General features: G+C 35.8%; 1 protein-coding gene across 1 annotated transcript in view; it reads right to left on the reverse strand.

The window, feature by feature from the left end:
• The window catches only part of LOC118276158 (potassium channel subfamily K member 1), a 95,745-nt gene extending 72,678 nt beyond the window's left edge, over positions 1 to 23,067 (reverse strand). Inside the window, exon 1 of the mRNA XM_035594371.2 lies at positions 22,873 to 23,067. The gene's annotated coding sequence lies outside the window, so the exon portion shown is untranslated. The remainder of the gene's footprint in view (positions 1 to 22,872) is intronic.
• Positions 23,068 to 26,573: the final 3,506 nt, after the last annotated feature.

Below are 26,573 nucleotides of genomic sequence, written 5' to 3' on the forward strand. Positions count from 1 at the left end.
TAATCTTGTTGCTTTAAAGCTTTAACTTTTAAAATTAAAATAAGCTTTATTAAATCAAAACAGAATAACTCTGACCTCTGAAACTCTTAAATACGAAGTTTATCCGTTAATCTGAAGAGATTAATCTTTTCGTTAAGCGCTAACGCCATTTTATCGAAATGTCGATAAAAAGTATCGACGCGCGGGTAAAAAGTATCGACGCGCCGGTAAAAAGTATCGACACGCCGGTAAAAAGTATCGACACGGCGATAAAAATTACCATGAACGCAATTTGTGACTTAATTGAGTTTTTAATGAGACCCCTGGAAGTTTGTTGGGGCTTCCAACACCTAATAATGGAGGAAAGAAAGTTACCTGATATTTGGTTCGCAGAAATTGTTTATGGTATCCTGTTTTCGTCAGGAAATTAAACTTTTTTACCAGTTTACTGGTTGTGTGTTGACAGTAATATTATGAAAATGTTGTTATTAGATTATCTTTGGAATATAAACAAAAAGTTTGTTTATGAGCTGGGGATTGTGGCAAAAATATAAGAAATTATTTCAACTCATTTTCGGTGGGCATGTAGTATATAAACTTTTAAAAGATAAAGTTTCTGACTACACAGTTGGCGCGGTAAGTAGGCAAAGTGTCATGTACATGTTGAATTGTATTTTTGTAAACGCATTCACGACATGGGAGAAAATCCTAATGTGGAACAATGTTTTTTTTTAAATAAAAAAAAGTAAACAACAAACGCAACACTAATATTGTATAATATAAAACCTATTATTAATTCAGAAGTGTGTATTTTTTATCTCTATTTCACATTACAACAGTCCAAACAATAAACATCCCACACACAAAACCCTTAAACACATAAACATAACTCCATAAAAACCCCAAAACAAGAACATTTAACATGTTCTATTATAACTGAAAAACCGTAACGTTTTTCGAAGGCAAGTCGTCCAACAAATCGGACGGATCGGCAGGACGAGTGTATCGATCGCAGCCCAAGGTCACGGCCGAGCGCGCCGTGATAAATGGAGGCCCGCCTGTCTGACACCTCGTCATTACTGCTTCGTGACGTCACTACGCACTGTGCATGCCGTTACGGCATAGTATGGCATACTTATGTTTAGTTATCCCATACTAAGCGGGCGGCGACGATTGCTTACCATCAGGTGATACGACTGCTCGTTTACCGTGTACCATAAAAAAATGCTTTGATTAGTTAGGACGAGTGAGAGACATTGAAATGAGCACCTAGCTTCACTGATAGACAGACTGACCGACAATTTCAATTTGACGTTTCAAAAGTGCCTAATTAAGGATTAATAAGTAAATATTTTATTGACTTTGACTTTCAATGGTCGTTATTACCAAGCAACGAATTTTTGAAAGTGCAATACAAATACTTTGCCCGAGCTGGCAATAGCAATCGGCATCCCTTATTCGACAATCGTGTCATGCTTGCAAACAATTCATGTTTCTAATCAATAAAAAAGAAAGAACATATTAACACATTAAACGCCAAAAGAAAGAACATATTAACACATTAAACGCCAAAAGAGACTAGCGCTAAAAGAGGCTAGCGAAGGATTTGCCTTCACCAGATTTTTCTAAGTAGTCATTGTCTTAATGCCTCAATTAATCAAGATCCATCGAGAACTAAACGTGTCCGAAAAATTCTGACCATAAAGGTGAACGACCTCAACAGTTGCACATCTAACCTCGAAGATCACTGGTGGAATGCACTAACGTCCTCTACTGCCCTACATTGTAAGAAAAGTCGTTAAGGTCAAAATGTAACTTCTTACAAATTTTAAGACCCTTACATTTTATATCAGGGAACTGTGGAACCCACAGTCGAGCTAGAGTTCTAAGGTTTGATTCCTGGGTAACTAAAATATAATTGAATTTAGTGATAGCACAGAATTTCGATTAGTACCTTCCCAAGTTCCCAATGGCTCCGGAGCTGCGGATTACCTAGTGGGTTTACCGGGGCTCCGGTTCGAAAAACAGTAGGAACCAGTGGTTTTTAGTCGGTAAGAGTCTGACCTCCCTCTCACCTCACCCTAGACGGGATAAGACATTGGATGACTTTCCCCCCTCAAAACAGGTACCCAATGTATAAAAAAAATCATATAAAAAATATACCATAAAAATTTCGCTTTAAATTACATAAAAGAAATACCTCTGCCTATCCCTCCTCGGAATAAGACGTGAAAAAGTAATATTATGTTACATTAACCTACCCACTATCAAAAATAAAACCAAAAGACATTTCATAATAAAATGTCTAAAAACAAAAAATAAAATAATCTATCTTATAAATATCTCATTAAAGTTTGGCCCACAACTAAGTTAGAAACGTTAAAATACGTTTTATTTAAATTGCAATACATTAAAGTTGGATCAAACTTTTCTATTATAATGAATAGCATCTTTCACCGATATTCGTTATCGTTATATTTCAAAGTAAAATTAGTTAAAAATATTTCTAGGTAAAAGTGAAGATAGCAACTTTAATGTGATATTAGAAAAATGTGAAAATAGTCTACTGACTATTCTGAAATGTGAAAATAGTCTACTGACTTTTTCACAATGTGTACATAATAAGTACATTATGTATAATAATTGTATGTTTTTGCGTTTGTATGTATGTTTGTTACCCAATCACGTCAAAATTTAATTATGGTTCTTAAAGATGAAAAGTGGGATTTTAATGGTTATTGAATAGACCCCTTGCCATTTGCGTATGCCATACACATTTGCGACCACTCGACCAACGCGGCTGTCGGGTTCGATTCCCGGATCCCCCTATTCTATGGGGCTTATAATACAAATGGTGAAAAGTGGGTGTACATCATGTGCACCTCTGCCTACCCCGTCAGGGATAAAAGGCAGGACGATAACTTCTTGAATAGTATGGCGAATATGTAACCATGACGTAAATTCAGTACACATAAGTAAATACTAAGACTTCTACTCCAAGATTTCCACTCCGCACTCCATAACACCTCTTCAAGAACTGCTAACAAGACCGACACAAAGTTAGCAACAAGTAACGAGCAACACATGACTAACTTTACGTATGCACCAGCACATCAAGCTATACCAACCGATAACACATTTTCAACCTTACACTTTTGCTAATAAAGTTGCAATTTGCTCGATTCTATATTTCTAATTGCTTTGGAATCCTTCTAGCATTCTGCTAATTCATACAGGCAGCGATTAAATTACGTATGTGCTCGAGTTCTGCTATTATCAATTTTATTAACTTAACAGTAAAGATGAAACTCGATTGGGAGTTGTTAATGTGTGAGAAGTAGGAATTGAATTTTTAAAGCGATTCTATTTTTGAAATTCCATTTTTATTTGTTTTTGAATGTATCGGCTATTGTTATTTAGAACGATTTAATTTGAATTTAAAAATGGCGTCTGTGGTACGGTATGTTAACCCTAGAAAGATAGTCTGCGTAAAAATTACGCATGCGTTTGCGAAATATAGCTCTATCTTTCTTAATAGTGGGAATCCATAGATGTGCGTTTAGGACATCTCATTCGAAGCTGGGAGCTTCCATATGGCGCACTTGTCAATATAGTAAGTATAACCGATTTTAAGATATAACGACCGCATGCGTTAAAATTACGCATGATTATCTTTTACGTGACTTTTATGATTTTGATTAGTATAACATTTTTTAAATTTTTTTGATGTTATTGTAATTGTATATCATTACTAACATTAACAGTTTCTTTTATAGATATTGGTGCAACAATGGGAAGTAGTAATTTGGACGAAGACCGTATCCTGGCCAGTCTCATGCAAAGTGACGACGAGCTTCCCTGTGAGGATACCGATAGTGAAGTAGGTGACCATTAGAGTGAAGATGACGTGCAGAGCGACACAAAAGAAGCTTTTATAGATGACTTAGAAGTAGACAGAAGATAATACTGAAGAACCTGTAGTAAAAAAAGGAATTTACTGTAATTTTTGCCCATCTAAAATAAGGCGAAGGGCAAATTTGTCTTGTAATGTGCCAAAACTGTTTGTAACTGATTTTTATAGAATTCTATGTTCCTATAATATGTATAGAATATTGGTTTTGTTGATTATGTGAAAAAAAGGCTGATTATCATGGTGAAAAATAATTTATAGTAGTAAAAGTAAAAGTTAAAAAGTTTATCTGATTTATGACTGAAGTTTATAAGTATGGTTATTTTTTATTAAAAAAATACTTATAAATATATTATCTGCAGTTTAAATTATTCTTATATATGTGTCAATATATATAACATACAATTTTATTGAAATAAATTAATGAACACCAACCTACAGCTAAATAAAACACATGCGTAAATTTTACGCATGAGTATCTTTTCCGTACAACAAAATATGATTATCTTTCTAGGGTTAAATTAGGAAAGAAAAACTATCAGCCTTCTACAGCATTTTAATTACTCCGATTGAGATTCAAAACTTGAGATTTAAGATTTAATCAATTAAACAATTTATCTCCAATTGACGCCAAACAAAAACCAATAGCAAATACTTAAGTAATCCAATTTAAAAACTTCTAAAGAAAAGTTTAAAGACCTTTTAAACGTTAAGATAATTTGGATGAAAAACTTAAAAGGTTGTTCGTGTGAAAAAATGTTATTTTACTATTGAGCGGCCATAATTTTTCACTTAAGAGTATTTTTTCAAAGCGCACGTACGCACGTCGAGACTCATATTTTTTTCACGACCATTAAGGATTGTACAGACAAAGGGACTTTTGTTTGCTGAGGCCAAAACATCATTTTTATAAGATTTGAGGGCGAAAGAGCAACCGTATCACCTGATGGCACGCAATCAGCGTCACTCATGGTCATAACACCAGAGGAGTCCCAACAAACATTATGGCTGCAAATAGAGCTTACTTTAGAACCTAAAGTGTTATGAAGGTAGAATAGTAGCTGCAATTATAGATTCAGGCGCCAAAAGAGTGTTAGTAATAAAATATAACGCTTATAGTAACAAAGCAGGTTTATAAGAGCAATATATGGAGGTTAAACGCGTAGAGCAGCGATTATTATCCCTACAATACAGACCAAAGCTTCTGTGTTATAGCTTTGAGCGAATTTTACGACTATAAGATCTCGTTACAAGTGGGTTGCCGACTTTCACATTTAACATAATGCAAGCACTGTTTCACAGCAGTTTCTTGTGAGCTCTTTACTAAAAGCCCGTCAGGTATGATTACCTCACCTGGTCGGAGGTTCCTCCTTTTCTTAGGGAACTTGACTTTCCTTAAAATAATATTGATAGATGCCTTATAAACTACATCGAATAACTAATATAGAGGACTGAAGATATCCAATTATTCATTTTCAGTCAAGTCCATCGTACAAAAGTCTCTCGTGTGTGCAAGCCCTTATACCTATAGCCACTGCACAATATATTGCTCTATCGACACTCTCAATTTATGCCCCGATAGACGCCATTTTTTGTTTTCGACAACGTGCGGGAATATTTTACGAACTCTTTTCGTTCGCCGATGAAAGATTGGAAACGAAAGTTAAGACATTATTCTTCTTTCGTGTGAGTTATTTTTTAATTTAGTTTTCGGGTGATTTTTTTACTGAATTTTTACTCATGAGTATTACCTGATATATTGGAATGCTATGTAAATTCAGTAAAACAACGCTTTAGTTTAATAATTATAGGGATACAAGTATACTATACCGTCAAGCTCCTAGCTCAACAAGTAATAAATACCATTGAGATAAAACCCTGGTAAAACCCTATTCTTAAGTATTTCAAGTTAAGGTTAAAGTACTCAGTGATTTTCGATATTATCCAGAACTTTCCAATCGTCAGATAAGGCTATAGGCATAATAAACAGTAAATGCTACCCACAAATACAACACAGAAAACATAATGTAACACTTTAACGTACTATTTCCAGTCAAAACAACAATAAAACGAGCCTTAATTCCGACTACGTAATTAAAAATATCTGTCTTCCTTCCCCGTGAGGTGGGAATTCAAGGAATCAATCCTAAACGTTCCGTCTGTGACCTTCAGCCAGTATTTGTTCAGGCATCTAATTAAATGGCACCCGACGCTTCGAAAAACAACCGGAGTTGGAAACGAATGGGATCTAAATCTTTTGCAATGTCAGCAACGTTACTTTTATTAATTTACTAGCTACTTCCGCGCGGTTTCACCCGCTCTGCTCGGTTCCTATTAATCGTATCGTGATGTTTTATAGCCTATAGCTTTCCTCGATAAATGAGCTATCCAACACAAAAAGAATTATTCAAATCGGACCAGTAGTTCCGGAGATTAGCGCGTTCAAACAAACACCAAACTCTTTAGCTTTATAATAAAGTATAGATTAATAAAAAAATAATAAACAGAAATATAATATCACTTTCATAAATACTTACATTTTATTTTCCCAATAACAAATAATAATAATCGAAATTCATATGAAATTAATCGTTGATTAAGTTTTATCTTCATTCATACGAGTGTCATTAATATCTCGCGAGCGAATTTATTTACCGATCGACTTCTGTACGTACATCGTATAAATCGATTAATTTTGCGATTCTATCGAATCGAATGAGATTTATATCTAAGTATCGAATATCGAGTTATTAAAACAAAATTATTGTTCGTGTATTAATTTAATTATCTTTATTTTATACCTACAGACTGTTAACGTAGTGGTTGGGTGAACGAGGTTAGTGCGCAATGTGTCCCTGGTTCGATTATCTATGCGTATCGTCGTATCGTCACGCCATTTATTCCTGAAGGGGTAGTGAGAGCTGCACATTACGGCACGTAATGCCACTATACAATGTACACCCAATTTTCACCATTTGAAACTATTATTTGTGTGCTATAACACCTATATGTATGTATTCTCGAGTTTAATTCCTGGTGCGGTGTGTTGGTTTTGGTGCTTATAAGCTTTGGAGAATAATATTATCCAGAAAAAAAAATCATTTTGCTAAACAGACAAGTACAAACAAACAAAAAATACTTTAACATACCTAATTAAAGCAGAATATAAATTGAAACTTTTCCAATTTTGTGTACAACCTGTGTATGGACGGTCAAGTCGAGTTGCCTTTCATTTTATTTTTAATTTGCCTGAAGGTCGACACACATTGTCAAGCCTCTAATGTACCTACTTGTATATATGTAGGTACCTAAGTATATTGTGTAAAATTTAATTTAAAATTTTGCTGTTTGTTGTGTGAAAGTAGCTGTATCAATGTGACTATTGTCCCTTTTTTTAGGGGGCAAATCGTACAATGACTTCTCCCACCTTGTGCGAGGCTACCTTGTACCCTAGAATCTGGGGAGGATACCTAGAATCTGGGTACGATATTTAATATATCTACAAAGTCAAATCAACAATATTTATATTAATTACACTCATATGGACAAAATTAATAACCAAACCAATGGCTTTAAGCCAGAGATTTTAGAATCATAATTAGCCTGTCTCCTATGGGGGTAGGCAGAGACAATGGAACGCCAATTGCTACGAATCTCACATACCTCTTTCGCTTCATCAACAGTCATTAGTCTTTTCATGCATGCTTGTCGGTTAAGGGTACTTTTAATTTGGCCCTTCTTTAATAAATCGCCTATCTGGTATAATTTAAAACTCAATTCAAACATTTTTAGTGGAGATCGGTTAATAGTTTCAGTAGCTAGCAGGTTTGTGACAGACACACGCGGCAGTCCCACCACCATATAAAATACAATTTAATATTTAATTAAATCTGGTTGAGAGACTCGTATCCTACTCACACCTAAATTGGAAAAGGCTAGCATATAGGAAAAATAAAGTAGGTACGATCATTTAAAGGCAGTGTACACAAAGGTGAAAGCTATCTTTCAACTATAATTAAGTCGTCTGGTGTGTCCTAAGCCTTATTGCTCTTTGCCGCGTTATCTAGAACTTTAATGGCACTTTAATACTTTTTAATGTTAGTAAGACTCCCACTCTCCAAGGTTTAAAATTAAGGGCGTAAAGATTAATCTATCCTCGCTGATCGAGAGGTCGCAAGTGCGGCTACCAGACTCGCGTTCAAATTTTTTTTATTATTTTTCGAAGAAGAGCATAGAGAGATTAGAGAAGATTAGAGACAGAAATTTTTCAATTTCTCTGAAGTAGCACGGAGTCTGGAAAAGGGCCCGGTATATGGGAAAGTGGGTATATATTGTACAGTGACATTACGTGCGATAATTTACACCTTTGCCTACCCCTTCGGGAATAAAAGGCGTGACGATATTTATTTTATTTTTGATTTCATTCCATGTAAGGAGGAAAAAACTCAAAATATTAATTAAAATCTCCAACGATTCTTTACCAAACTAAAATCATATGCCAATTTCTAAATCCAAATAAACTCCATAACAACAGAAAAAAATATACCCTTACAACTACAAAAGTAATATGGTCACGTAAAAATTAGTTAACCCTGGTCACTGTGGTTAACCGTGCCGCAAATCCTTTGAGAACACACTGGTAATTAGTTTTAGTTTGTAATTGGCACTAGTGACTTGCGTACCTACCCGGTAACGCTATTTATGTGGATTAAAGGTAAAGTGAACTCTTTGATCAACGTTAAAAGGTTTATTTTCAGTTAATCTTATTTTCTAGTAGGTAAGTGGAAATAAAATAAGAGTTTAGAAGATTTTAATTCATGAAAAAATATCAAATATGTTTTCATTTATGGAAATAGTTTTACCCAAGAGTAGATAGTATGTACAGACTAGCTTTTGCTAGCGGTTTCAATCCCGCGTACTACGTAGGATAAAAAGTAGCCTAAATGTTTTCCAGGCTATTATCTACCTTTGTTCCAAATTTCATCCCAATTCTTTCAGCCGTTTTGACGTGGTTGGGTGACAAACAAATACACAAACTCACAAACTTTGGCATTTATGATGTTAGTAAGAACTATGCAGCTATAATAGGAGTACCTAAACCCTTAGTACGTGTTTGCTTAACGTTGAATGAAAACGAAACGAGACCGCGTTCGGAGCTCTTATTGGCCGGCGCTAATGAACCAACCAATCAGAGCTCCGAACGCGCTCTCGTTTAGATTACTTTAAACGTAAAGCAAACTCGTACTAAGGGTACCTTTTACCTGCTTTTATAATATTATTATTTTGTCCGTTTATCAATGAAGGTAAATGGTGTTTTATTGTATTAAAAAGTTGGGACGCCATATTTACGGAAGTTAATATTGATAATGTCGAGTGCTCCCAATAGAATTTCGTATTTTTCCGCCTAAGTAGTGTAGAGTTCATTCCCATTATGGACAGAGTTATGAAGGTGAAAGTATGAATGAGCGTTTGTTTTATTAAATTAAAAATCCCGGTTTACTCACATAAATTAATGGAGAAAAGCTCTATTAGTTTCGTGTCAGCGCACGCTGCTCATGATGAAGAGTCTGCCTCTGTGATTCGAAACTTGTAGAGCTTTTCTCCATTAATATACGTAAGTAAACTGTGTTTTTTTAGTTAATGAACGTTTGTATTTTAGTCTATTATACCCAAACTATTGAACCTATTTTGATAAAATATCGCACTTTGTAGAGCACTGCCTAAAAGCACGACAAAACGGTGATTAAACCTAGTATTTCATAATAATATAGGTACATACTTTGATATATGTTTAGGTATGTTTTAATAGTGACTATTACATTTTCGGTATATAATATTGACATTGGAGTACAAAACTACCGACCATTATCTATTCAATAAATTCACGATAACACAATATCAAGAACTCCCAACTTAATCTCCCAATAGCACTCGTAAAAATAAAAAAAAACTAATAAACATGGTAAAATATCCCGTTTTGAGTTCTAACTCGTTAAAATTGTTGTTCACAAGTATTAAAACCACTACTAAACTACATCCTTACTAGTTTCCAAGCGATAAAACGACCTCTTAATACAGTTTGTCAACTATTATTTCAAGTTTGACAAGTTAACGAGTCTCCCATTATCGCTGCTCCTGTTACCAATAGATACTGGCGCTGCTCATCAATCATTCGCCTGACCTGACCTGTACCACGGTTTTATACCTTAAACCTATCAATATAGGAACACTAATGGCTTGTCAACTAAGGGATTAAAGAGTATTGAAATTTTCCTATGGTGTCATGTTGGACGTGATGTCTATTAAGGATCTTTACTTTGCTTGTATTACATAATGACACACCTTTTTATTATTAGTATTACTATGCACATGTATATAGGTATATATAGATATATAGTGACCAGATTGGCGATATATTAAAGAAGGGCCAAATTAAAAGTACCCTTAACCGACGAGCATGCAGGAAAAGACTGATGACTGTTGATGAAGCGAAATAGGTATGTAAAAATCGTAGCAATTAGCGTTCCATAGTTTCTGCCTACCCCCTTGGAAGACAGGCATGAGGTTATGTATGTATGAATGTCATACAATGGACTGTATAGTACCTAGTATTGAGAATTTTTATAAAAACGAAAAGCTAATGAATAGATCTTCAAACAATATTAAGGTAGAGCTGCAGACAAAGTAACAGGTTACCAGGGCATCGGCTCACGGCAGGATTATTAACATGAACGAGGTTTTTACTTAATAAGTGTCTGGCACTGCCTCTTGCCTCGCCCAAGGCGGTGGAAATCATTGGATTATTATACCCCTCAAAAAAGGTAGGCAAATTGCATAAAGATTTCTTTTGACAAACAGTTCCAAGAAACTTCTTTATCATTTTAATATTAATACTGTCTATCTGTCTGTCTGTTTGTCTGTCTGTCTATACACATCCTTCCACACACGTACCAAACGAGACATGTTTACTTCTCATTACTTTCACATCACTTCGCTTCGCTTTCCATTACCCGCGTAATTCATAATCCGCCCCCATCCCGTCACATACACTACGCAATGAACTGTAAATAAGTATGAAAAGTTAATGAAATATTCATTATGCGTGCCCTTGGTCCATATCTGTAGCTCCCACGTAAAGACTTACTAATACATATCTTGTGAACATAGTTTATATTTGTTAAGCTCTTTATTAGATTAAGATTAAGTTATGCGAGGGTTTACTAAGGCTATTTTGATGGGTAATAAATAATTCAAAATATTTAGAGACAACTTGAAGAGTTATTACATTGAAGGTTGTAGTCTCATCTGATCGCGTTTGATCTGGACAAAAATTTCATGAGTTGAAAATATTCTGTTAAAATCGAAATAGTCCTGGTATGGTTATGGTTATGTTTTAAACCAGATGGGGTTTAGTAACTTTTTTATTTACATTTTATGGGTCGACGTTTGGCCGCTATCTCACCTGATGGTAAGTGATGATGCGGCCTACGGTGGAGCACGTCTGCCCATAAGCAACCTATTCACTCGGGCTTTGAAGACACCCAGGTTATACCCATCAGGGAACACAAACTCCGGCAAGGAGTTCCACTCCTTAGCAGTTCGCACAAGGAAGTTTGAAGCGAAGCAAGAGAATAAAGAGAGTTTACTTTATATTTTACTTCATATTTCGAAGCATAAACGCGGCCAGTAGGCGCGCTTTTTTACATAGCAGGATGTTTATTTCACATAAACCAACTGTTTTTAGATTGTGGTACACATAAAAAAAGGTAAATGTAACCATTTAACCTTAATCACTGTCTCAAATGTCGCCCCTAAAACATTCATTGCTATTTATAGAATTGAAATTCATTATGAATTTTGAAAAGCATTAATATTTTAAGAGGTTTCACTTCAAAATAGCACGTGAACTTACCTTAGATTGTCATATTACTTTATTAGTTTTAAGTGAGGGAAAGCCATGCTTCAGTCCGAATGGGCCGGCTCGACCGGAGTGATACCATGGCCTCACAGAAAACCGACGTGAAACAACGCTTGCGTTATGTTTCGTTGTGTGAGTAAGGTTAGCGGACGCCCAATTACCCTCCCGTCCGAATCTTCTAAAACCCCGATTCTTCAGTAACCCCTAAATTACTAACTCCCAAAAGGCCGGCAACGCACTTGTAACGCCTCTGGAGTTTCAAGTGTCCATGGGCGGCGGCGATTGCTTACCATGAGGTGATACGTCTGCTAGTTTTATAAAAAAAATGCGTGTTCCATAAAAAAAAATTATTTTCAACACTATTGCAAAAGGATACGATTGAAACTCTATTACAGATTGGAGTAGCGTTAAAAAATATGTGACGTACTTTGACATTTTCCAATAGCAGGTAATTAATAAAACAAAAGCCTGAATAGCGCCCTCTAGTGAGTGTTACTGGCAGGTGTGACGAGTACAGCTTCAAACAAGGCCGGTCACATGCAGCCCTGTGTTGCCAGCGTGAAATAATTACTAACGAGGTGCAATTTTACACTTACCACACTGGGTCGACTGAATTGTTCGGTAATGGAACCTATTTAGTTTTTTGAAATTCTTATATGCAGTCGTTATATTCTAACTTTGACTGTACGGTTGGTGCGGTGGCTGGGTGACCGGCTGCCATGCGCGGGTTCGATTTTCACACGGATCAACTTTTTGTGTGATCCACAAATTATTGTTCCGGATCTCAAAAGAAACAGAACACAAAAGAAAATCTTATTCTGGGATAGCTGATATTTAAAAAAAACTACATCAACATCACACCTTTTAAACTCCGAAGGGGTAGGCAGAGGCACGCAATCTAACACCCACTTTTCATCAGTTATGTTTCACCTCTACGTATCCCTTAATAGGCCTTAGGCTCCTTAAGGAATAAAAAATGTAACAGACATACATTATATAAGTATATTATGTAAACTTATAAATTACATGTCGCAAAATCATAATCAGATAAGTAAACCGCCTCCAATGTTCAAACACACACACACACACACACCCACAAACACACAACACAAACATCGACAATGGACCTTGAAATAACTAATTCAGATGACATTACATAACTCATTGAAGAAAACAAAATACTAAGCATTCCGTGACCTTTTACTAAAAACTTGTAATCATGTTTACTTGAGAAACAATTACAACCAAATACAAGACGAGCTTTGACCTTTCAGTTTATGAAACCATTGGTTAAAGTGAGCTATTTTTAATTTAGAATGACGTCATTTTGTAGGAGGTAAGGTAGGAGCTATGAAACACGTGATTCTGTTGTTCTTTTTGGTTGAACAGTGCCTACAACAGTGGTTCCCAAAGTTGTCTGGACTATAAGCTATCTAAATCGAGTTCCCTAACTCAACACCTTTAGGGAATTAAACCGTTACTGATAATATTATGAAAAATAAAAATCACATACACAAAAAAGCCTATTAACACATAAAACGCCATTCTCGCTTTGCCCTGGCGAGAGAAGTCATTGGATGATTTTCCCCACTGCAAAAGTGACCGGCGCGGCGCTAGCGAAAGATTTGCCTTCAACAGATTTTTATTGGCAGTCAAAGTCTTAAAAAAGGGCCCATTGATATCGAATCACAAGACAAACCTCTGTCTAGAGTTTTTATTTAATTTCGCGGACCGTATTTCGTCTTCTGTGGACCAATATTGGTCCACGGGCCATCGGTTGAGAATCACTGTTCTACGTGATACTTAAAGACACGCTACGAAACTGATAGAAACAGATCGTATTTATTATGATATCCAGATGCAATTCTGATATTGACCACGATCTTCAGACATGAATGAACTTCAGATTACCGTAGAGATAATCCTAACATCCTTCCAAACGTGGAAAATCGTCATTCACAAGATTCGACATCATAAACAAAGCAGAGACTGACATTGAAATATAAGCAATATGATCTAACAATAGAATTCATAATCCTTCGTAACGCTATAATCTGAATGTGTGGGCGATCACATTTCTTTTTATAATTCGCAATGACTCACATTGCTATGTATAGCAGTATATAGAACCTTCAAACCTTTTCATTTTGTCACGTTTCCTATTTCATTCAGGCATTAAAATACATAACGTCATGTTTCTGTCCCCTAAGGGATAAGTAAAGGTAGATAATAAATTAATATAACACACATTTTGCCACTTATTTAATGCCTTGCTTCTAGACTAAATGTTAAAATTTCGAAGAATTGAATAATAATTTATAAAAAAGTGGGTGTACATTGTATGGTATGTAATTTGCACCTCTGCCTACCCCTTCGGGGATAAAAGGCGTGACGTTGCGTGCGTGCGTGAATAATAATTTGCACGATTTTCAAACACGTGGTTGAGATCCTTTAGCACAAGTAGTGGCGCTTAAGACCACTGAATCAACGAGACAGTTGTTAGCAATCATACATATAAAAAAATCGCTCCATGTTGTGACGTGAATAAAAGACAAACAAACCTACTTTAACGTTTATTACAACAGTGAACAAATAGATACGTATTTTTCACCGAAATAATATACGCTCAAAATTCCTATTTATATTAGTGAAACATGAGTAAAACATTGAAAGGTATGACTTTATGACGTAAATGGGTATACATAAGCCTCATTTTCCCTGAACGTGGGTGGTGTATAATAAGTAGGTACACACTTCACCAGTTGATATTAGTCCCATGTAATAGGATGCGTAGCAGTTATTGATTTACACCGGGAACATTCCAAATAATGTATGCCTTCGTAATGAAAATTTCGCGAAACAGATAAGCATATAAGTATATTAACTGATGTTAAAATAGGACCCATAACTGTGAGCCTAGTTAAATTTGCAAGACAATCACTTTAAGAACATTTCTTGGTAAAAATGTAGTTAGAATGATAAATATTTCAGCAGTCTGCTTCATATTCCATAATTATGTAAATATTGCACTACCTAGCTAGACAAACAAATTCGTCAAAGCACTTTAAAGGATTGGTTTTAATGGAATATCTCATCGAAACTCGAAAAAAATCTCATTGTCAATGGAATAAAATCTGAATAATTATTAAATATCAAAACTATACACCTGTACGACGCAAATAAGGTGTACGAAATTTTACAATATCAATATCGCTCGATCGGAATTGGATTCAAAAGTAAGGCCCCTGGACGTAACAGCATAGCAATAACTACGGTACCTAATTATTAAAAAACTGTGATTTAATTATTACATATACAAAAAAGTTCACCCTTTCTTTTGACGTAATGACATATATATTTCAAACAAACCATAGCCTTATGACTTTTGTTCCAAAGTTAATGAACTCGCCCATCCATTTTCCTTATTTCTTAGAAACGGTAATATATATTTCCTTGTAAGCAAGGTAGTATGGCTGTTATATATTTGCTGTTAATGTATATTTTCCCCATTATTTGCTCTGTCGCCTCATCGGCCTGTGATAACAAGAACAGGGTAACGAGCACTCAAGTAGACGCCTGAGTTTGAGCTTGAGTGTGCCTTAGGTATTCTAGAAGTAAGAAATAATTGTAGAGACGTTTTAAGGAAGATTTTTTCGCGTATTAATTATTTTTTTTCAAGCTTATAATTTTGTCTGTCTAATTTTAATCTAGGCAGTTCTTAAATGTTTGTTTGTTAAAAATTAAATAGGTACATTAATAACATGGGTTTTTTCAGATTGCAAATCTGTGTGCCCGATCCGGAGCTGCGGAAAACGTAACTGGGACTCCGGCTCAAAGCTGGAAAAGGAACGGAGTAGTTTTTAGTCAGTACGAATCCGACACCAACCTTCCGCCTCACCCAAGGCGGGAGAAGCCATTGGTTGACATACCGCCTTCAAAAAAAAAACATACAAGCTCCTCCTGACTTAGATCAGATATCCGGACCATTCGCGAACGTACCACCGCTTCATTGACACTACTACAGCTTTAATAACAATATAGGCACCCTCATAATACCTAAAGTCTACAACAAATACACTCAAGTCATAGCAGAACCTCTCCAAAATAACGTAAGAGGGCGGAAAATATTATAATTAACAATATCATCGTTGCTAAACGTTTCACAAGTCCTCAAGATCCTTTGAAATAACAATATTCCCTCAAAATCTGTTGCGAAGTCGCGAATTAATTGAATTAGAACTAAATCTTCATTAATGTGGACGACAGACGGTTCGTTTAGCATTGCAAATGATCCCGTAAGTAATTCCCGACTAAACAAATTCTGGGGTAACGACTTTTAAACACTGTTTTAACTATATTTTGTCAAATAAAAATATTACCATTCAAACTGAATCTTGACTTTTTTATTGTTTAAGCCGTTAAACTAGCAACCGGATCACCTGATGGTAAGTCATCGCCGCCGCCCATGGACACCTGAAACACAAGAGGCGCTACATGTGCGTTGCCGGTTTGGTGGTTAGGAATTAAGGTTGTTGAGAAATCGAGGATTGGGAATGGAGATTCCCTCATGGTAATTGGGCCTCCGGTAATCTCACTCACACAACGAAACAACGCGTTGTTTCACGTCGGTTTTCTGTGAGGCCGTGGTATTAATACGGTCGAGCCAGCCCATTCGTGTCGTTAAATAGTGATAAATAAGTACGCTTATTTTTTTTAGTTTATAAATATAGAAAATGAATTCTTTATTTATATTAAGTTTAGAGTAGATATACTAGTAGTAAAGACTTTCACCATTTCCTGCTCTACGAAAAATTCAAATCATAAATATTTAATATGAACACTTTCAAACCGAACGAAAAACTAGAAAGAAAAGCATTTATTCTTAAGAAAATTACACAATTCTGAATAGAATAATGATTTACTCAAAAGCTGTCATGCCAAACTGCCAAGGTATAAACAAAGACGCCGCTTACATTGGCATTTTATGCCAATAACAATGAGATGCCAATTGTCTTTTGTTCAACAATCAATTTCTACAAGAATGCCTGGCCATTGTTGTCCACTTGACATTGGTTGCTTTGTTTACTATTCAGCCAGACTACTCAAGGTCAAAAATTTGTGAGGGCCAAGTAGAATATATTTGTGACCACCCCAATTCTTTCTGCGGGTGTCGTAGCAGCTGAAAGGGAATATTTAACTGGGAGCAGACAGCAATGAAAGCAACTAAATATTTAAGTGTGGGAGAGCCATGCTTCGGAGTCATATCACGGCTTAACAGAAAACCAACATGAAATAACGCTTGCGTTGTGTTTCGTTGTATGAGTGAGGTTACTGGAGGCCCAATCACACCAATTCCCAATCTTCCCAATCCCCGATTCCCTAAAAACCCATAAACTCTTAACTCAAAAAAGGCCGGCAACGTTCTTGTGACGCCTCTGTTTTGGGGGTCCATGGGCTCGATTGCTAACCTTTCGCTCGTTTACCGATTTATACCATAAAAAACGCTCTTTGATAAACCTGAACCTTTTAAACTGCGATCTTTAACCCGCCTGCCAATCGGAGCGATTGGAAAATCCTTCTTATAAAGAGGGTTCATACTTTAACACTGCAGGGTCACGGTCTGTTGATGTATACCGAAGGTCACTTTCTTTTTTCTTACCTTCATTGCTTCGGTCTAACCACATTTTTATTAATGTAATTTACTCAGGCTAGACGCTTGATAAATAGGCTAGACATGACGACACTACAAATTAGAACCACTTTTGAAAGTCATCAAAGAATTTGTTTTTGAAAATTTTGATCAACGTTTGACTTCGTTTAAACGTTTAAGTAAACTGGCAAAAATAGCTGTTCTTTAAATCATCGCAAACATTGCTTTGGTTATTAGATTTTCAATTCGTAATTGAGCTGAAGAGCTGTTAGAAATTTAAGTATGTCACATCTATGCCTAGTATTAGTGTTGCGGGTCTGCCGACGGCGAGCAAGGATAGCTCGCCTGCGAACGTCGCATGCGAACAGTGCGTCGCGTTCTGCGCGCGCCTTAAAGAGCCATCAGACCACCACAGATGGGGCCCAGTAGGGCTGATCCAGAGCTGCGGACTACCTAGTGGGTTTACCGGGGCTCCGGCTCGAAAAGCAGGAGTAGGAACGGTAAAATTAAATATTAATGAATTACAAGCTAGGTAAAGTCACTTAAGTTAGTCTCTAAGAAACACATTTTATTTATACAAGTAGTAATGTGTGTCCAAGGGTATTTCTATTTTTAATCGTTCATAAGTACTTAATGGAACAATTAGTTCAGTATTTATCGTAACTTTCTTTAATGAAGTACCTAATAATAACTTTTTAAGTAAATAAACGGTTATGTTATTATAAACGATTTCTTTGTTTCTTTCTTTAAGTATGCTTAATGTGTAATTATTTTTATTCTGAAATCAAGGTAATTGAAAAAGAAAGAGTGAAATAGGCTAGACATTTTAACTAACAGTTTTAGTTTTGAGGTTTATTTACACCTTAAGAAATTATCTATAATAAAGAATGGAGTCTGGAATTACGCTCGGTATATGGTACATGGGATGAAATGTAATTCAAACAGGTAAAAGTTAATTTCAGCTTCTTTCAAGAAATAGCGTGACAATAAAATGACAGATAGTCCATAAAAATTAAGTTCGTAATTCAAAGTTATTTGATACATAGCGGCTATCCAGGCATTGTGAAACAAATACTTAATTTAATAGTTGAGGTAGGTATGTCAGTAACAGACTAACAGGATTTACAGGGAAGTCCTAAAATTAATATTCTGTAAACTAAATAGAGGTATTCCTAACAAATCATGTTAATTTACCGCTTCTGGTCTGTTGATATAAGTTTTAATTGGATAGTCTGAATTGTATTTACTGTTTAATTTAGTCAGCTAATTTGATGTTGAAGGTTTAAAGCTATCACAGGGTTGACTGGCCATGATGTGTTTGGATTCATGAGTTGAATAAATTATATAATTTCACGAATTTTCAGTGTTGTTAGTATGAAGTCTAGATTTTTCATACCTAGTTGTAATTTCTGGAGTAATAACTATCGTGAGACATATTATATTAACTAACAATCACTGCAACATCGCGCAGTCTACTCAAGGCTGCGAGACGTTGCCACGTCTGCGCACGCTGCTCATGATGAAGAGTCCCTCTGAGATTCGAAACTAGTAGAGCTTTTCTTCATTAATGTACATGAGTGGAGTGAGTTAGAAATTTGGATGTTACAATTGTTAGTAGTAGTATATTATAATCTGATCTGTGTCCATTAAGCAATACGCTTGCTTACGCTCTTATAACTGTTTGAATAAGGTTATCTTTATTTTATAGAAGACAAAAAGCTTTAAAATATGAATATTTGGGATAAGTTCACCTTCTAGCATCTATACTCTTAGTACGAGTTTGCTTTATGTTTAAAGTAATCGAAACGAGAGTGCTGAAACTCCGCTCCGTTCATTGGAGCCGGCCAAACACAGGCCGAACGCAGTTTCGTTAAGATCTCGTTTAACATAAAGCAAACTCGTACTAAGGATACTGTACTCCAAACACAACTTTATCCCCGTGCTTAAAAAAGGTCATTTCATTTCGTACCAAGTAACTTATCGCCTGACTGTACAAAGAACCGAAATCGAAACTAATTTACGACAAATTACGAATGCAATACTGTTTAGCATTCAGTCTTGTAGTCTAATTATAGGACTACAGCGGTCACGCCACCTTGCGGCCATGGGTCAATGTTCTTGACACAGCCAAATCTACGGGGAATGGAAAAATATTTGTTTACATGGCATTTACCTTGTGGTAACATGCTAGTATTTACTCGGCTGATAGAAACGACAGAACATCCCTATTAATGGGCGAAAGTGTATTTTTGTGTTATTTCTCTATGTATTTTAAGATTTATTTTAGAAGTATAAAGGTTATCATTGTCATCATCGTTATCAATAACAGCTTATAAGTAGCCACTGCTGACCAAAAGCATCTTCATCAATCACCACGCTTTCTCAATACGGGTTGGTTATTTCAAAATTACAATTAGAAATTATAAGCTCAGGCTTGCTCATGGTGTTTTCCTTTGCAGTTTATCAGTGGTATCTAAATAGAAAGTACATGTAACTCGGAAAAACTCACTTTGCCGTTGAAAGTTTCGAACTCACACTCTCTTGCATGAGAAGCGGGCGTTTTAAACCATAGATTCAAGTTTAATTTTAAGGCTGAAAAATACTATGCTGAAAACCGCATCAAAATCGGTTAAGCCTAACTGGAGATGATCGTGCCCAAACACACATACATACAGGTCAAACTGAGAACCTCCTTATAAGTTGGTTAAAAATTATCATTTCTGACCTTAAAAAAAATTATACGAATATAAAAAGTAATTTTATACTTTATTCACAATCCTATCAGAACATAAAAAGTGTCGTTAATTACCTAGTGGTCTCGACTTGAATTAAATTTATCTCAAAAGAAGAAAATACTGAAGTACTTCCAAATAAAAAGGTGGCAATATATTTGTTGCCAGTCTTATCACGCGGCAACCGTAATGTTACTCGAATACAATCAAATATGTACAGTTAGGTAAGAAAGTTGCTGAACATGTTTTTAAAACCTTTTAGGTCTACCTACAAGATGTTAGCAGAGCTGCCTAACCGGTTACCGGGGCTCCGGCTCGAAAAATAGTAATACGAACGGAGATGTTTTTAGTCAGTTAGAATCTGATACTGCCTTTCGCTTCGCCCAAGGCGGGAGAAACAATAGGATGATTTTCCACGCTCAAAAAACAAAACAAAAAAAAAGGTAATAAGATGATTTGCCTGATTTTTATTTATATATATTAATATCTTTATTCTCAGCGTGTCCTAGTAATTGAACATAAAATAAATCATCGATCTCTAGTATCAAAAACTAATTCGAAATATGGAAGCCATTAGTATTTTTCTGACCACACTAATGAAGCCAATTTTGAAATGAAGTCACTGTTACTACAAGTACAAACTTAAAATACCCGGTATCACACTATTACTGATGTAATTAGTTTGAACAAAATTATCACTGAAATCAAATAAAATCTAATAAATAAAAAAGCAACAAAACAAAACCAAATCAATAATCTAGTTATAATCCAGTCGAATAAATCTCGACTTATTTCAAAATTAACTGCTTCAGCGAACAGCGAGGCGCATTGAAAATGAATAAGAAAATATGCTCGCTCCGAGATTTATCTCACTAATATCTTGACTCCACGGTTGGAGCGGTGGCTGGGCAACTAGCTGCCGCACAACGTGTAGCGGTTTCGATTCCCGCACAAAGCAACTCTTTGTGTGATCCTGAAATTGTTGTTTCGGGTCTGGGTGTTTTGTATGTGAATTTGTATATTTGTAAATGCACACACGACACAGGAGAAAATCCTAGTGTGTGGCAAAGTTTTTATTAAAAAAAAATATTATAAATGTGAAAGTTTGTTTGTTTGGATGTTTGTCCGACAATGAAACTACTGGAAGTAACAGATTTTGATGAAATTTGGTATACAGACAGGTTTTGAGCTGACTTGGGTGATAGGATAAATTTTATCTACGGGAACGCGGATAAAACCATTGACTGAAGCTAGTATAGGAAATATTCTAGCCTACTTAAGACTTAATAATCTCTTTGATTAGAGAACGAACCACTAAGTCTTAAGTTCTCTTGAGTATTTAAAGTAATACAACATTGCTTGTTTAATATTAATTAATTCTGTTTTGTAATCTATTAATATAACATTCGTTGACGATCTTTAAATGTCACAAATACATAAATCACCTTTATATATTTGCAGACAGACAAATTATATTCATGATATATCCTACTGATCGTATGATCCTACTATCCGGCTTTCAATCACTGGAACTTCTATTCATTCTAATATGTAATTCTCAGATTCGAACTCACTATCCTCCTTAACAAGTACGCTTGCAACCCATAGACCACATCAGTAGTAAAGTCCTACTTAGATTAAGCGTCAAATTACTGAAAATTTTGCTCAGAATCAAACCCGCTATCTTCCTCAGCAAGTACGCTTACAACTCTTCGACCACATCAGTAGTAAAGTCCTACTTAGATTAAGCTTCAAATTACTGAAAATTCTACTCAGAATCGAACCCGCTATCTTCCTCAGCATACGCTTACAACTCTTCGACCAAAGCAGTAGTAAAGTCCTACTTAGATTTGGTACCCTAGCAAATTTTTCAACTAAATCAAAAGTTATGTCATAGTACCTAAACCCTAAGCAACTTTTACACCAGCCTGTACCTAGTCATAATGACACAATCGATTACGGCTTTAAAAGCAGCTATCATCGTTCATATTTTTCATGGTCCTATACAAAGGAACGTTTATCGTGTTCATTTATCATATTCTATTTAAAATGGACCTTGAACCGTCGGAAATATGCTTAGAAATCTTTTTGTTATTGCTTTCAGAAATGAAAAGGGTACCGCCAAAGAAATGTGTAACGATTTAAAACACATTAGGCTTTTGACGGCACTAAAATTTGCTTTTGGTAATGTTACCTAAGTAATAGTAAAGAATATAGCTCAAAATACAATAAAAACTATTTTTGTAATGTTTTTTCTAAAGTATAAATTGTGTTAAATATAAGCGTAGTAAAGCTACGCGTGTCTCGTAGCGCGTAGCACCGAAAGCGTAGCAAATTAGCTACGCGCCGTAGACCATGAAATTTCTGTACAAAGTGACTCCGAAAAGTTATATTTTATTAGGTGTAATGGTTGTAAATAATGTTCATACGTTTTATTCAATATTTTCGGTATTTAGTTAGAAAAGTCTTTAAACAAAATTATAATAATCCCAAAACAATTTAACAGATTAATATATTTTCAACAGGTTTAACATATTTTGTTTTTGGTGAGGGCATTTATTTAATTAAAGATTTGTATAATTTTTGGACCGCGCCGGGTATAATCAAATCATACCCGCCGTAGATACATACGTGCTTAAACTTATACATAAACTTTACTACATTAATTACTAACTAAACTTACCTATCTCTCCGTAAAATATCTTCGGAATTCACCAAAAAGTATTTAAACAGTCCTTTCTAAACCGTCATACAATAAAAAAATAAAAGAAAAAATAAATTGTTTAAAAAAGAAACGGCGTTCGATATACGAAATTTGAATTGAAGTTCGCGGGTTTCGGTTGCGAGCGCTCGTCCGTTCGGTCGGAGGCTAGGGCGGCATCTGATACGGCCCGTGTACGCTATACAGCCTACATTTCATGCCGGCCGAAAGAAGCTGCCTTCGCACTGTGGAAACTCATTTTTATATGTCACGTCAACGACACGATTCCAGTCGGTTAGAATTAGATTTAAACTAATACAATACAATATGTGATTGTACCGCAGTTCTTAACGATTTTAATGTTATAAATGGTAATAACTATAGAATACCCATTAAATTCGCAGTGACTGACATATTATCTTGATAATATAAAATTTTAATGATATCTAAAAGATTCCCTACACTTTGTCGATTTCTTAATCGCCTTTCTCAGATTAGTTTACCTCAAAAGTTCTTGTGATTTAAAGCTACAATACTATGTAAAAGCTTTTCATTGCAATAGTAAGTCGTAAGTAGAATCGTATCGCAAGCTCCAAAGCGCTCCACTCTCTATCAATGGTTGTATAACTGCGGGCATGCGCACTGCGCGGCGGATGTGACGCGCGGCGACGCGGTTATCAATGGAGCCGCCGCCATCTTGTTGACGTCATAGAGAAGCGGAAACTGATGTTTGTTTTCATTTTGGACCATTTATATGGACACCGGTAGTGCGCGGTTATTCCTATATAAGTTTATATTGATAATCATGATATTTTGTTACTAATAGAACAGATTTTTATTAATAAATTGTTATGATAAATAATAAAGGATATAAGTAAACACATTGGCTATTTATTAAATAAGTTTTGTAACGGAAAATGCGTTAATATAATTGTATTAGTAACTGTTGTTATTCGATACGTACTTACACATTTCAAGTAAACAGTCAGTTACTTTTTTACGTTTATTCTTTATGTTTTTGTATGGCTAACCTCGTTTCATAACAAAGGCTCTGCCAGTAAAAACAAGAAAGTCCCTTTGTGACGGAAACTTTCAGACCTTTATTTATTCTTGTTATAAGCTTAGTAGGCACCTCTACAGCTATGTGTTACGAGAACAAAGACTCACGTTAATGTGTATTCTGTAGTGTTATTGATAGTTTAACTAGTTGACCGGCTACTAGTTGAAGTTCTCTTTAGTTTTAACTTACATACACATACATACATAGCTTCATACCTTATGCACATTACGGCACGTAATGCCACTATACAATGTACATTCACTTTTCACCATCATTTTGTGTTATAAGACCTATGTAATAGGGGTAACCCTCTTGCCATATACTGAGCACAATTTCAGACTCCGTGCTGCTACTGAGATTTTTTTTGAGAAACCGAAAAGAAACCAGTAATTCTTTGCCGGACCTTGCCCGGGAGTCGCACTTGAGACCACTCGACCAACGAGGAAGTCTTACATAACTTAATAAAAAATATTACACGCATAGAATATTTTATGCTACTGAGAAATTTTCGAAAAACCGAAAAAAAACATGTAGTACTTTACCGGACCTTGCCCGGCAGTCGCACTTGCGACCACTCAACCGAGGCAGACTTACATAACTTAATAAAAAATATTACACGCATAGAATATTTCATCTCAACACAATCAGTTCTACCTAGTCTTTTTTGGTCCACGCGTAACATAATTGAATTAATCCGACAGACAAAAGCAGAGAGCTTCGCTAATGTAATTAGTCCACATTTTAGTGAACTTCCTCAACTACTGGGAGTAAATAACAAACGGTAATTTGATTACACTGAGAGGGTTACGGTGTAATTAAAAAATATTTTTACTTTAGTACATAGTTTATAGAATTTATTAAAATATTTTAGTTTAGTACATGCTTTTGCGCGAACGGGCCGGCTCGACCGGAGTGATACCACGGCCTCACAGAAAACTGACGTGAAAAAACGCTTGCCGTGTGTTTCGTTGTGTGAGTGAGGTTACCGGAGGCCCAATTGCCCCCTTCTCAAAGGCCGGTTAGGCTGGCAGTCTTAACCCCCAAAAGACCGGCAACGCCGTTACAAGTGTAACGGCTCTGCGGTTTCGGGTTCGTGTGTCCGGGCGGCAACATTGCTTGCCATCAGGTGATCCGTCGGCCAGTTTACCTAATGTTTTAATTTACGTCATGTGATTAGTTGCAAGTAGCTAGAAGCTTTAACATCATCTTTGATTTGAAGAAAAACGAGCAGACGGATCACCTTCTCCAATTTAAAAGACGTAACTGCAAAAATCAAATTACCTAACATTAATAAAACAACACTCCAAACTTTCCTCATCACCTTGACATTAGCAATTTAATAACTTGCATTGTCCCTCCAGAATGCAATGAAAGCATGCAACAGCTAGCTACCAAGCTATCGTTAATTACACATACTGTAATTAAAACCTTTTTACTCGATTCCCTTGGCCTTCGTTTGTGAAGTAAATAACACTTTAGCTTCCACCACGTGTAGCGAGTACTTGTGGAATTTTATGGGCATTGCCAAGAGGTACGGTAAGATACTTAAGGGCTATTGAAGATCTCTAAAGGTTTGTCAAATATTTTTCTTCTTGACGCCTTTTGCCTTATGTGTCTCAAAGGGCTATGTGGATTTTTTTAGTTTTCTCCCTATATTTTCTAAATAGCCTAGTTGGTTGTAAGTGCGATTGTCGAGCAAGGAGTCAAAATCAAAATCAAATAGACTAATATGTCAATGATTTAGCTCTAATTAATATTCCAATCCAAAATAAAGTTCGAAACTCTAATGTTGCGTTATTTTACATCGAATATAAACTAATTAATTCAAGCCTGCACAGCACAGTTGTGTTACTGAACGATGTTTGCTACGCGACACATCGCAGTATTAACCTTTAAATAATTGTTACGATCTCAAGTAATAAACGCACCCACGACACAAAAGCATAGCGACGTTTAAAAAAGAGGAAAATGTTTTACACTTTCCTATTATGTAAAGTTTGTAGATACGTAGGTGCCAAGTTATTTTTTAAGTATAAGACGGTAAGCGAGCGGACGAATCACCTGATGGTAAGCATTCGCCACCGCCAATGTGCACACCAGAGTCATTACAAATGCGTTGCCGGCCTTTTAGGGGTTAGGAAATTAAGGGTTGTTGAGGAATTGGGGATTGGGAAGATCAGTAATTCACTCACACAACGCAAGCGTTGTTTCATGTCGGTTTTCTGTAAGACCGTGGTATCACTCCGGTCGAGCCGGCCCATTTGTGCCGAAGCATAGCTCTCCCACACTTTACTAACTAAAGTTTACAATGAAAACCATGCCCTACCGCAAGCTGCATTGTATGTAAGTATGGAAACTGGAAACTACATTTACAGTGACGTCACTACCTCGTTGGTTAAGTGGTTACAAGCGCGCCTGCCGAGTAATAAGTCTCGTAATGAATTCTTAATTTCAATATTTTTGATAATTTCATGGTTTATTATAAAAACTAGAATAGTTACATATAAGTATAGGTAGTTTTAATTAGTACATGACATGTGTAGTTCTGTACTGAGATTTTTTTATAAGTACCTCGTAATTATCTATCTGTTCAATATTTTCTGTCTAACAGTGTATAATAACC

The sequence above is a fragment of the Spodoptera frugiperda genome, chromosome 31 (genome assembly GCF_023101765.2).
Source record: "Spodoptera frugiperda isolate SF20-4 chromosome 31, AGI-APGP_CSIRO_Sfru_2.0, whole genome shotgun sequence".
NCBI lineage: Eukaryota > Metazoa > Arthropoda > Insecta > Lepidoptera > Noctuidae > Spodoptera > Spodoptera frugiperda.